This window comes from Pleurodeles waltl, chromosome 2_2 (genome assembly GCF_031143425.1).
Source record: "Pleurodeles waltl isolate 20211129_DDA chromosome 2_2, aPleWal1.hap1.20221129, whole genome shotgun sequence".
NCBI lineage: Eukaryota > Metazoa > Chordata > Amphibia > Caudata > Salamandridae > Pleurodeles > Pleurodeles waltl.
The window spans coordinates 905,839,049-905,851,987 of record NC_090439.1 but is presented as its reverse complement, the minus strand read 5'-3'; the positions used below and the strand labels follow the sequence as shown (position 1 = coordinate 905,851,987).

Sequence of the window (12,939 nt, the reverse complement as noted above, 5' to 3'; positions counted from 1 at the left end):
TTCATGTGTACTATTGAAACAAAATCTCACATTTGTAAATTTATCAACTTGTTTCTCATGGGTTCAAAAGCACAAATATGATGAAAGGGTTTTACGTGGTCAAAGCTTGCACAGTTATGTAACTGGTCAAAAATTGCACAGTTATGTAGCTGACAAATGAATTCACTGCAAAAGTGACAGATGGCTACACCGCTTGTCATGTCTGTTGTGGCAAATATCCCTCCCCTTTTGCATGGCTGATCTTCCTGCTGTCTACACCCCTTCAGGCATATGTCCCACCCTAGAGGATGGTGTCATTTTTGGAAGTGTACACATTGCCCTCAGGCCACCATGTGGTAAAATATATACCCCATTCTCACCATGTTATCTTGAGTGAGTCACAATCTCATGTAAGCCATATTGAGGGAGCCCCTCCCCCATCAGGGCAAAATGATTTTGGTGGAATCCAAAGGTCTCTTGTTACGCAACATCCCAATGTAAATTACAGAACTTTGGGTAATGTGACCCAAGCTTCTTTGACCCTAATCATAGAACTCCTAGAGTGTGGGAAAAATGAGAATATTTCAGGTTCTTGCTCAATAACATGATCATCATCAGGCACATATACAGCACAAACATAGCCAAACCTCAAGGTATTATCATTTAAATTCTACAATTCTGGGTATCACCCACACATTTATGAAGCGAGCAATCAAATTAATTAATAGGAAAACACTGGGCTCCCAACAGCATAGATTTAGTAATTCAAGTTTATTTGTTGTGCCAAAAAATAATAAACACAAACTGATCGTGTTGTATGAACATGTGAACGCACACTTGATCACAAATACTCTATGGACTGATTTGCATAGGGCTGGGTCCAAACCGGGGTGGCGTGATTAGCAAAAAAAAAGATTGATTAAACCTAGATCTGTGACCGGGGTGAGTGAGTGCATTGTTCAACATTCTGTCCATCATCTGGCTTTTTTTATTTGCTTTTTTTTGCTTCTAACGATCGATTTTAGCAAAATTTACTGTGGCCTTCAGAGTCTGAGATCAGCAAGCCGATGAGGTAACTGACGTTTGATTTGCACACACATAGAAATGTGGTGAGTGCATTGTCTAGACAAGACTAATTTCATTGCATGTGGCAAGAGATGCAGTCATTTCTGTTATATAATTAAAGGAAAATAATATTCTTTGGGTTGGAGGTTAAATGAAGGTTGCAAAGGGAAGCAAACAAGTAAAGCCTTGCTGGAAGGGTCCTAAATATTGTTTGCAAAAATATCGCTCCATTCGACTTAATAAGTGAACCTCCACACATAATGAATGATATTTTAGTAAATTATATTTCGAAGAAGAAAAAAATGAGAGACAATGATATTAGGACATAAAACTGCTTCATCTATATTTTACTACTCTGAGAGGTCAGTCTTTATTTTTCACCTGTTGTAGATGCTGCCTGGCCGTCCTGCATATAAATAGCCTGATCATCCTGTATAATGTACAGTTATAGCCTGGCCATTCTGGTTCCTGTACGTATAGAGCCATGTTATGCTGTTTCCTGTATAGGTAAAGGTTGCTCATCATTACCATCCTGTATAGACAGCCCTGGACAATGTGTATCTTGTATCCTGTATAGGTATAGCCTTGTCTCATTCCTACCTGCATAGTAATAGCCTGGCCATGGCCATATCAACCACTAGTTAAATGCATAGCCTAGTCTCTGGGACGAATCTGACTTGCACTAGTGCACATAGTGGAGCTTATAAATGCAATCTGGTGTACGTTTATGTTACTGATATCTAAAACAATAGTAATAATTGACCCAATGTAGGAACTGATGTTCCTTGATTGAGAAGTAGCTTTGTTCTTTAACAGAGTCTATGAATGTGATCACTAGAGGAGCAAATAATAACAGACACCATGGGTAGAAAGTACCTAATAGCCATAACCATGGGGTGGGGGGGAGGGGATAGGAGCAGCACAACCCAGACAGCCTTTTATACCACCCCCCCCCCCCAATGGAAGAGCTCTGTTTGGTAAGATGGGCTGATGGCCTGTTCATGTGCTCCTGGACCGTCGGGCATGCAAGGGTTGGGGCTCCTTCCGGCCTGCCCAGGAGACAAGGGCTGGCATAGTCAGAGGGACAGTGAGGGGAGCGGCTCAGAATGGGTGGGACTGTGAAATGAGTCATCATGACTGGAGTCACTTGGAAATCACATATCTATCTCCCATTCAGACCCATTTATGCCTGCTGTCTTTGAACCCCCCCATACCTGAGGGTAAACTGTGTAAGTTGGATACAAAACTCTCATCATCACTGCCATGTCTCACATTCTCTTTGCTAAGTCGATATAGGCCCAGGGTCTCGCTTATATTAGCTCTAAAGACACAATCAGGAGAACAATATTGTGTGCGAGATGTGTTGATGTATTGTAGCTAACATCATGATCCTCTGCTGTGTAACGACTGCCACTTTGAGGGTTTATTGTATAATCAATTCAATTGAAAAAGACAGGACTAAAACTCCCAGAAGGCATCAGTTTGCTAGCGGAAATGTCAGGTCTCGAATATGTTGTTCTGGAACAAGTGGTAAAACTGTGGAGATTTCTGGATTGGCATGGAAACTTGTGTCTTATTATCAAGCATGTAGGTACTGTCCTACAAGCACTAGCATGATTTCTGCTATTAGCTGAAAGTGCAGGACGAGCTGAAAGGATAGGACTCAGGCTCACCAAATTATTATGTGAACAGGACCATTGAGGCCAAATGCCCTGCTTGGCTGATAAGATGCTTGACTGATTGATATGATGGAAAAGATCTGAGAGGTTCTCAGACCTCTGGACAATGCTTAAATCACAAAATTTAATACTGTTTTATAGCAGCTCACGTTTTGCACTAGATGTCGAAGATGCCCTCCTTTGAACAGGGAAAGGATAGACCAATTAAATGAGGAAATTGAGCACCATTAAAATTCAGTGGCGACCTACACAATTGAAAAGTAGTGAGGCGGGTGGAGGAGGTGGAGGGGAGTAATTGGGGGTGCGGGAGGAGTTTAATAATACAAAATATTCAAACTTACTTGGTGCGGCAGACCGCCTCGCGCTCCTCTTTCTAGTCTCATCAGCTTCAGAGATTCCCTGTGCAATCCCCGCACTGCTCTCATGCTATTACCAAGCACAAGGGCACGCGGGGATTGGCCTGAGTGGACTGGTTTACTGCTCGCTCAGGCACAGGGAGTCTGGGCTGTTTGTTTAACCTGGCTATCAAATACAGCTGGGTTGGAGAAACCTAAGACGGCCGGCCAAACAGACATGCACACTTAAGTGCACTCGCTCCACTCCTCCCCACTCCCATGGCCCAGCCCCGCCCTGCTCACGCTGGCTCAGAGCCAGCAGCTGAAAAATAAAACGATAATGAAATATCATTTTATTTTTCAGCTGCTGCCTCTGATCCAGTGGGGCGACACTCCTCAGCCATTGCAGAGGAGCCGCAGCTGTAAAAATTAGGTTAAATGTAACATATGCCATTTACAGAGCTTAGAAATGGCAGAAGTTCGGTGTGTTCTCCAGTTTTGAAGAAGGCTTCCGGTCTAATGCTCTTTAAGCGCACTACTGCACATTATTTTATCATCATACTCAGGTTCATCCTTTTAAAAATAACTATCTGTCTGTTAATTCTCCCCAAAATGCTCTCGAGAATATTACCGTAGTTCTCAAATACAAACAAAAATGCATTTAAAAATCTCACTAATCTCACCATTTTTTGTAAAGTGTTCAGGAGATTGAAAAACCTCTCCCAGCAAAGTCTGTACACGGCGCCCAGCTCCTGAAACATGTACTCCCGGCCAGGGGCTGGCAGAGTGCCTCCATGGGCACAATAACCGGGCGCTTTCATTTGGTAATACATTAGTGATTTCTTTATGCATAACACAGGCTGCCAGAATTGCCAGGTAGTAGTGTTTCAATTAACGAATGCTACTATTTCCGGATTTAATACGCTAAATGTTTGCTGTCAAAAGGAAAAGGCCGCCTCTGCGCCTTTTAAGTCTGTCACAGAGCTTTAAGTGTGCTGGGTCCCGCCGGGTCCGATCACCGGCAGTAATTGAAAAAAAAAGGCAACTGAAACAGGTCCCTTTTGGGCTCTATATTCAGGCCCATAATTTAGTCAGCGGAAAAACGCATAGTGCTGCAGGCTGAAACAGACAAAGACAATATATCCTTGAGCGACTGGCAGGCAGTTATCTGTGTCACTGGTGCACTTCCCGGGGACTGCTCTGAAGAGATCGAACAGGAGAGAGAAGGCCTGAGATGCTTTCTTTTCTGTTCTTGTCGAAGATAAAGGTCATCTGTACCCAGGACTGCGCTTTCCCAAGGGACTCATTTCGTGGGCCTTTGCATTCCACACAGGGCCGGAGCACCGTGTCTTCCTTTGCTCCTGTATCAGTGCCATTCTGAGTGCACATATAATTTTTTCCGTGCACACCCCAATAGTAAATGGTGAGCCATCTAGCTTTCTTGCAGTCTGACTCATAGTATGCATTTTTTTTCTTTTGCAGCTGCAGGGGGCAGGTGTTGCTGTGCTTGTGTTTTGGGCCCAGCATCGGGCAAGAAAGGAAATAATGTATTTCTGAAAGAAAGAATACTGTCAGACAAGCAAGTCTGAGCAGCGTTGTAGCTTCCGTTGGTACAGCAGGTGCAGTGGCACCGTATTTCAGAGGCCTGAGGAAACCATTGAACCATGCTTATTGTTGTAGTTTATCATTCAAACTACAGCCAAGGGGCCTGTTTGATCTGTTCCTCTCTGCAAGGTCATCCATAAACGTTTTGCCTTCATCCCTCCTATTTTGCTGAATTTGTTTTTGTTGGCTTTAGGATTCCGTGCACTTTACCACTGTTAATCAGTGCTAAAGTGTTTGTGCTCACCTCCTAAAACATGGTAAAATTGAGTTACACCTGAATGGACTATTTCATTTACTTGTAAATCCCTAATAAAGTGGTTTAGCACTGTACTTTAAGTGATACTAGTGGACTTGAAGACCTATTATGCCATCCACTTAATCAGCCCCTTAAAGCATGTCCCATGTCTGCCACAGCTGGCTGAATGCAGTTTTAAACTGCCAATTTAATTTGGCAATTTAACTCCATTGCCAAGACTTAAACTGCCCTTTTATTACATATGTCACCCCTAAGATAAGCACTAGGTAGCCCGTAGGACAGGGTACATGTAATGAAAAAGTTGACCATGTACTTTTACGTTTTACATGTCCTAGTAGAGGAAAACACCTAAATTCATTTTTCACTACTGTGAGGCCTACCTCTTTGGCATTGGGATGCCTTGTTATATTTAATGTTTGATTGGGAACAAGTGAACATTTGATGTTTGGTGTTTGAGAAATTGTATTTAAAAATCCTTTTTATTGGTAAAGTCAGATTTTAAGTTACAATTTTGTAAATGCCACTTTCAGAAAGTTGGCATTTTCCTGCCCAAACTATTTGATGCCAGCAGCCTGTTCCTGGGTCACATGATGGGGCGTAGTTGGCAGTTGGAAAGTGTCCATTCCTCCCAGACAGTTACACAATTGAGCGATTAGTTTTGCCTAAATGGGAAATCACTGGCAGGTTGGGGGGGGGGGGGGCAACGCTGGTACTGGCCACAGCCACACTTGCAACTTAATTAGCTGTGTTTTGCCTTCATACAAAGGACTTGTCACCCCTGCATGTCATGCAGACAGCCAGGGCAGGGGAAACCTGAAACTTCAAGCACTTCAAAGGGAATTCTCTAGAAACGACTCCTACCTCAAATAAGGCACCAGGTATAAATATAAAACCCTCAGACCCACTCTTCATTTCACTTTCTGAACCTGCAGAAGGACTTTCAGGGGACAGCCTGCTACTGTGGCCTGCTGTGTACTTCAGGTTTTGCTGCACCTGGAAGGACTGCTTTGCTGCCTGAAGCCTGCCTTGAGCCCTCAGAGGCCTGCCCTGCTGCTTGAGCCCTATTCTACTGCTGAACCCAGGACTACCAGAGTAAGGCTAATTGCAGACCAAGGGCTAGTTGGCCAGCTTCCTGATCAGAGCTTCAGGGACAGAAAAGCCTCTAACCATCTTGAACCCACATCTGGACTCAACCTCAGTGAGTCCTACCCCCCAAATGGTGCCCCTTCAAACCTGGACCCTTGGTGATGGTGTTAAAGGTGCCCAGATAGCTAAAATCCAAAACTTGGGACATGGACATTTTTTGCTAAAATCTGCTCTGAGACTTAGGAGGAGACCGGGACCAAGCTGCTTGTCTATCTGCTGAAGGAGCTTCACTACTCTGCCTGGCTTCATGGCAGCTCCCACTATGTTCTTTTCTGCAGAAACAAATCCTGTTCCAATATTTAAATCAGGCCCTAAGTCTGTACATAGAAATCCTCACCGCAATTTAGGTCAATGGCTCTCCGATGACGATGTCTCTTCCTCGGACACTGCCGCAGCCTTGCCACACTGAACTTTCACTTCTTACAGCTTCCAGTCCAAACCACACAACAGCCTTCCATTGCATCAGTCCCTCAGCATTCCAGACACCAGCTCAGACATAAAGACATACAGGGAATGGGGAAGGACAGGATACTACACCTTCTTGCTTGTCTGACACTGTTGCAAATCCTGTGGGCTCTGTGGGCGTACACAGGCTACAAGAGAAGAACAAGTCAACTCAGCTTTAAAACTCTGTGTTTATGTCTGTGATGGGGTTGGATACATATATTCTTGACATGACATACATGGACGGCATACAACAGTGTAATGCCTCTGCATCCACATCTGTGCGGATGCTAGACTGAGAAAGTGTCAGGGGGTCCTAGAGGTTGCATGCAAGGCCAAAACACATTAAGGCTTCACAACATCACTCCTCATGCCTGACGAATGTGCAGATTCATGCTAGTGTTGAGAAGATGCAATTTGAAGCCTGTTGGTTGCACGTGTGCCTTTTGGGAAATGCACTGAACATATCAACCAGCGTTGACAAGCATTATGATCATGAACACCTGGAAAGGTGTCCGATTTCTTTATCAACTTCAATGTAAGGTCTACAATAGTGGCACATCAAAGGCACATTGTACAAGCATGTCAATGAAGCCATTTATACCCTGTCATCCTAAAAAATTAAATGTATGTACTCCACCTTTTGACACTCTAACTACAGTGTCAGCTTTTCTCGTTAATATTCTGTTGTAATGTGCTTCATCCAGCTCAGCAGCTGTTTGTTAAGTGTGGGAACTAAAATGAACGGCACTAGATTTTTTTAAATGAATGAATTAGACACAAATTGCCAATTTTCTGTATACATTCACACCAAGGACCTTTCCTTATAAATTCCAGGTTATATTTAGGAGCTAAGTGCAAATGAATGTCGCACCACATGAGATGCCCTTCTTGGCACAAGGCGCACAGTTCTCTGTCATCACGGCGTTGAGAAATACAATACAAGGTACCATTTACACACTAAATTCTGATGTTCCCCTGACTCATATTGTAGACATATTACAGACTCTCCAGGTTGCAACATTGTGAATGTCAATCATTTGAGTGTTAAGTAAAACAACTCTAGCGGTCATAGAGGATAATGATTTCAGAATGAGAGAGTGCTCAGAATTCCCTGATGGTAGGGTAATTAAAGGTGACATGATAGATGGTGAATCGTCTTGATCAGTTGGTGGTGCTTGAGGATAACAGATATGTAGATGAATGTCACTTTCAAGACACAATAGCTGTTCTGCTATCCTTATCTGATATTATAAATGTAATATTAGGTGGAAAACTGTAAACAGATGTCTTAAAAACTTCAAGACAGAGCACAATCAATGGTGTAGTGGATTACTAAAGATTGGTGTCAATTTAAATCAAACATTTGCACAAATGGGCGAATCTACAAAAGTCATTGACCCTTCTATGTCTCAGGATTAAAAGTACTATTGTTCTGTGTGAGGGAACCTCAAGGTTAAATAGTTTGCTGTGTCGGTGTTAAAGTTACAACGTGCCTATTCATATAATTAGAACTGAAATAAATCTAAACAATGTAGATCCAATAGTGATAATAAAATATAAGAAAACTAAAACAAATTTGGTCAGCATAAGTAGGATTTAAAACTCCACACTGCACTGTATTAATTCACGTAAGGTTCCATATTCTGAAGTAGACTACGTGTTGGGGAAACTGCTCTGGGCAACTACCAGTTGTGTGGTGTTTCTGGACTTGAAATTACTGGATCCAGAAACACCAGACTGGCGCGTGCAGCCTGTAAACCATGGCAGAAGAGGTCCAGGGGTTGAGAGCGGGTATATAGACAACCCTCCCCCCCTTCAACTCCTCACCCACACCCTCCAGTATCACGAGGAGAGCACGGCATGGCATAGCCATAGACTGCCTCCCTACCCTCCACTCCCGCCCACGACCCTGCACCGGCCTTCTGCTGCCATGCACCACCTGCTCGAAGCAGATGGTAAATGACAAGGGCAAACTCACCAGAATCGGGCAAAACCTGTGCAAAATTAATTTTGGGTCCAGTTGATTACTTTACTTTCTGGGAAGTGCTTCCCATTAACTTGTATTGGAGTTCATAACTACTTCCATGGTATCTGCCCACATAATTAACAAAGAAATGCCCTAAGTGCTTTAAGGTGATGCACGGTGTTCTTGCAATTAAATAACTACTCACTTTATACTCCTCTAAAGAATGAGCCCACTGGATATTAAAAAATTATCACATAATGATCTTTCATGCAGATATCCAGAGGAAAAAGTAAAGAAACGTAACTTACAAACTGTCCCAACTCAACAAGTACATCCTCCTTAAAACTGCCACAGAAAAAACTCCTGTTTATCTTCAAGTGCAAAACCACCCAGTCTAGGGGCCGCTTGCTCAAGATAGGCGTTCCCATCTCCAGAACGTCATATCCCCGGATTAGAAGCTATTAAATTTACTCTCATTGATGGAGCAATTCAATAACGGCACCATCACATACACCTTCAAATCCACTGCTGACTTTTAACTCAGCCTAGGGTATTTCTAAGCAGACCCGAACACAGACCTCTAATAACCTCAATCATTCACCAGGCAACTGTGGTTACTGGACTGTAGTCCTTTCCAATGTTCCACAATCCATTCAATAAACCGATACTACTACACACGTAACTGCACCAAAATATGAACATATTAAACATATTTGTGTTTCTATAGTGAACACTTATGTACCACAGAATGGTCTGTTTGTTTTCTAAAGCTGGTTAGTAAAAGTTTTGGTTCCATTCAGCCGTTTTGGTTAAAAAACCTAGTCAACATCAAGGTATTAGTAAAAAAAAGTTGATATCTTTCATGTTATCTAATTTGAAGCACAGAAAATGCATTTCACAATACTTCACCTTTAGAAAAAAAATCAAGCATTAAAAAGTGGTTCTGTTGAAAAAAACAAACCACCAGAGGTGACATTTATAGTTGTGGCACCAGGGATGGGCGCAGAGAGTGTACAGGGGAGGGCAGAAAGGCTTAATGTAAAATGTTTCAATTACTTACCTGGTAATTCCATTACTCTGAGTCATCTTACCTTGCTTCTGTTCATTACAATCATGAGGCAATCCTGCCCCACTAGACACTTATCAAGTGACCCCTCACCTGAAAATAAAAAGGCTCACCACTCCATTCCCCCAATCCTCCTATGTATACCATGCAACCTGACACAACCCCAAAAAGAAACTTTTGGGTGGCCTGGCACATGAGGGAGGAAGAGGAGTCAGAGTAATGCAATTACCAGGTAAGTAATTGAAGCATTACCTCATCATCCCTTCCCTCACTTCCCTTCATTACAATCATGAGATGTACAAAGCGACAACCAAAACGCCATGCACAAACTGAAAGAAAATAAACACAAATAAAACAGCCATGGACCCTTAGATAGAAACCACAGGCGGCAACACCGCAGTCCCAAACACCAGATCCAGGGCAAAACCTTGAACAATGCGAGAATCGGAGGCATAAACCAAAGGGGAAGACCAGGGGTAGCCCAGTAGATCACAGCAAGGAAAGCCCAGAAACAAATGACCCACCAAACTGGCAGGATCAGGCAGAGGAGACCAAGAACACCCAAAGACCACAAGAGCAGCCCATGAAAGCTTAGAAACCCACAACCCAAATAAGCCCCATGCAGTGGAAACACTAGGACATAGAACAAGACACCAACACCATCTACTGAAGGAGCACTAACACAATAGGAGAAATAAGTAGAGGAACACCACAGCCTGCAGAGAGGGAGCAAAACTGGCCAGAACCCCTTGAGGCAGCATGTTGAACCATCCAACCTCCAGGCCGCAAACATGATCCTGAATGAAACCACCGCCAGCAACACAGGGAACGAACGAGAAGGAACCAGTGGCAACATACAAACCAGCCCCTGCCACAATACCACCAGAAGCGGAAACCACAAGGAATGAGGCCAAGCTGGGGCACACAACCGAACGGACGCCTCCTCATTCCGCACATTGATAAAGAACCAAAGAAGTACACTGTCACAAGCGGAACTGGCAAACAGGACAACAGCAGGGAAGCCCCACAGAACTGGAATCCCGGTAAGCACCCCCAGAGGAAGAGAAAAAGCGATCAGTGACAGAAGCATGCTGCAGAGATTGGCTGCCAGAGCAAAGGATACCCACCTGAAGCGAATCACAGAGAGAGCCAACAGACGATACACCGCCTGGTGAAACAACCTGGGTGCAAACTGTGCCAGAGACAGAGACCTGGTACCCCTCCTGCCTGCACACAAAAGCCAAGGCTGTAACAATGGACGTGTAGAGCAAAACAGCCACCCTGGCGAGGAACCAAGGCCGAAACTGGGACCAAGAACCTCAGACCCTATGCACCCCAACCTGCCGTCCCCCACACCTCCCCCTCAAGACAGACCGACATCGGGTGGTAGAATCCTGGGAGGGGGAAGGGAGAGAGGAAGACCTTCCTCTGAAACACCTCCTACAGCCACAAACCCAGGGCCCACGGACCTGGCGAGAGACAGGAATCGGAAATTAAAGGGGATGCCCCCCCAGAGGAACAAAGAGCCAAGACGAGAGACATCAGTCAGTGCAAGTGATAGCGAGCACAAGGGATCAAAAACATAGCCACAGCCAAATCCCCCAGAACCGGCAGCCAAAGAACATCTGACAGAACAGGCCAGGCCAAAAGAGCCACCAAGTGGAACCCGATCAAAGCCACCCTCACAACCGGCAAAGTGACCAAAAGCATGAAAACCTGCCCCAAGAAACAGACAGAGACACCCAAAAACGAGTGGACAGACCCAGAGTTATAAGAAAACCTCCTCAAAAGGGACAGAACCTCCTGCGTGCACCAGGGCCCAGAGCCTGGAAGGAGCACAAACCAGCCACGAGGCCAGGTAGGGAGGAAGGAAGACACCAAGATGGGTGCGGGCATGAAGAGCGAAAGACGGCAGAAAGAAGATGGCGCTGAAGATAGGAAATACAGCCAGGAAGGGGACCTTCAGAAAGGTACAGACCCGATCCCCTTGTCCAACCTCATGGATCCAGAACAGGCCCAAATTTGCCAGACATCCTCAGCACCAAAAACAAAATTGAAAAAGATCTGCAACACCTAACTCGCCCTGGCACCGGGCAAAAAGCACAGAACACAGAAAGGGCAGGAACTCGGGCCCAAAAAGCTTGCCTCCGCACTGGACCCCCGGGACAGGAGCAAGGCACCCAACTCGGATGGCAGACTGGCAGAGCCAATACAACAGCCTCGCCAGGAGAGAGTCAATGCCCAACCTGAATGGAAGCCCATGGCCCCCAATTGGCAGGACCTCCACTTGGAGGGGTCCCACAACAACTGCTGAGGCAGAAAGGCTCCGGGGCCGGAGCAGACACCAACAGGCTGAAAAATGGCTGATGACCCATCTGGGAGGAACGAAAATAGGAGGAAGAAAAAGAAGGCTGAAATCAGAAGCGAGGAAAAGAACAAGCATTTGCAATGCAACGGGTCTCGCGTTTGCTCATGTTCGAGCTGATAGGTGCAAAGTCGGGTTAGGAGTTTACAATGCTATCGGCAAAAGTGCATTTATGTACGTAAGCCGAAAAAGTGCATTTAACTGTGTAAAGCGCTCAACTTCTGCCAAGCGAAATCGCGCTAGTAAATTAGAGAAAAAGTAGTCCACGAGCCCGACGGAAAACAGCGAGCCTCACATGTTTTCTGTACTTGGTCGATGCGCTCGAGGAGGGCTAGCCATCGGAAAAGGCATGACGTATGAATGCCTTCGACTAATGGAAGCAAGCAGATGTTAATAGGCAAGCCCACTAACCAATGAAAAACACTGATATGACATCGACAGGGCTCCGAGCCCTTTTCTAAACCATAAAGCGTCTCGCTGCGATACGCATGCGTGAGCGCATGCAACGCAGGCTCAACCCTAAAAAGGCGCCCTTCATGTAAGGCAGAGCAGGCAACCGAACCTTTAATACACAGGAACCATAGAATCCAACTGACCCCTAAGCAGCAACTTGCTGACAAAAGGATAAACAACAAAGAAGAAGCGACAGAATAGGCAGCCTCCCAATCCCTCCTCCCGAGACCACGCATTGCCAACACCATGGACCAAGTGCCATGGCCACCAACACATCCAAAAATACAAGCACCAAAAACAGTGCCACCAGCACCACATGCACCAGAAAACAGAACAGACGGATCCATCCTGAATATCAGAAGCCCATGCCACAAAAACAGAAACAAGAGACTGAGCCGTAGAAGCGTAAGAAACCCCCGGCCGTCAAATCAGAATAGCAGTGGAAAAAGCATACTTCAAGGTGCCGACCACCCCCATGTCCTACAGCAATGTAAAGGGGAACAGAACCCAGGAGCAATGGGCGAGCGACCAAAAAGATTAGCCAACACCGCACCGTACCGAACGAGGTGCAGCAGAG

The 12,939-nt window shown here is 45.0% G+C and overlaps 1 protein-coding gene across 6 annotated transcripts in view; it reads right to left on the bottom strand.

Annotated features, from left to right (window-relative positions):
* Positions 1-12,939, bottom strand: part of OXR1 (oxidation resistance 1) — a 1,752,159-nt gene that overhangs the window by 693,951 nt on the left and 1,045,269 nt on the right. The gene's annotated exons all lie outside the window — the stretch shown is intronic.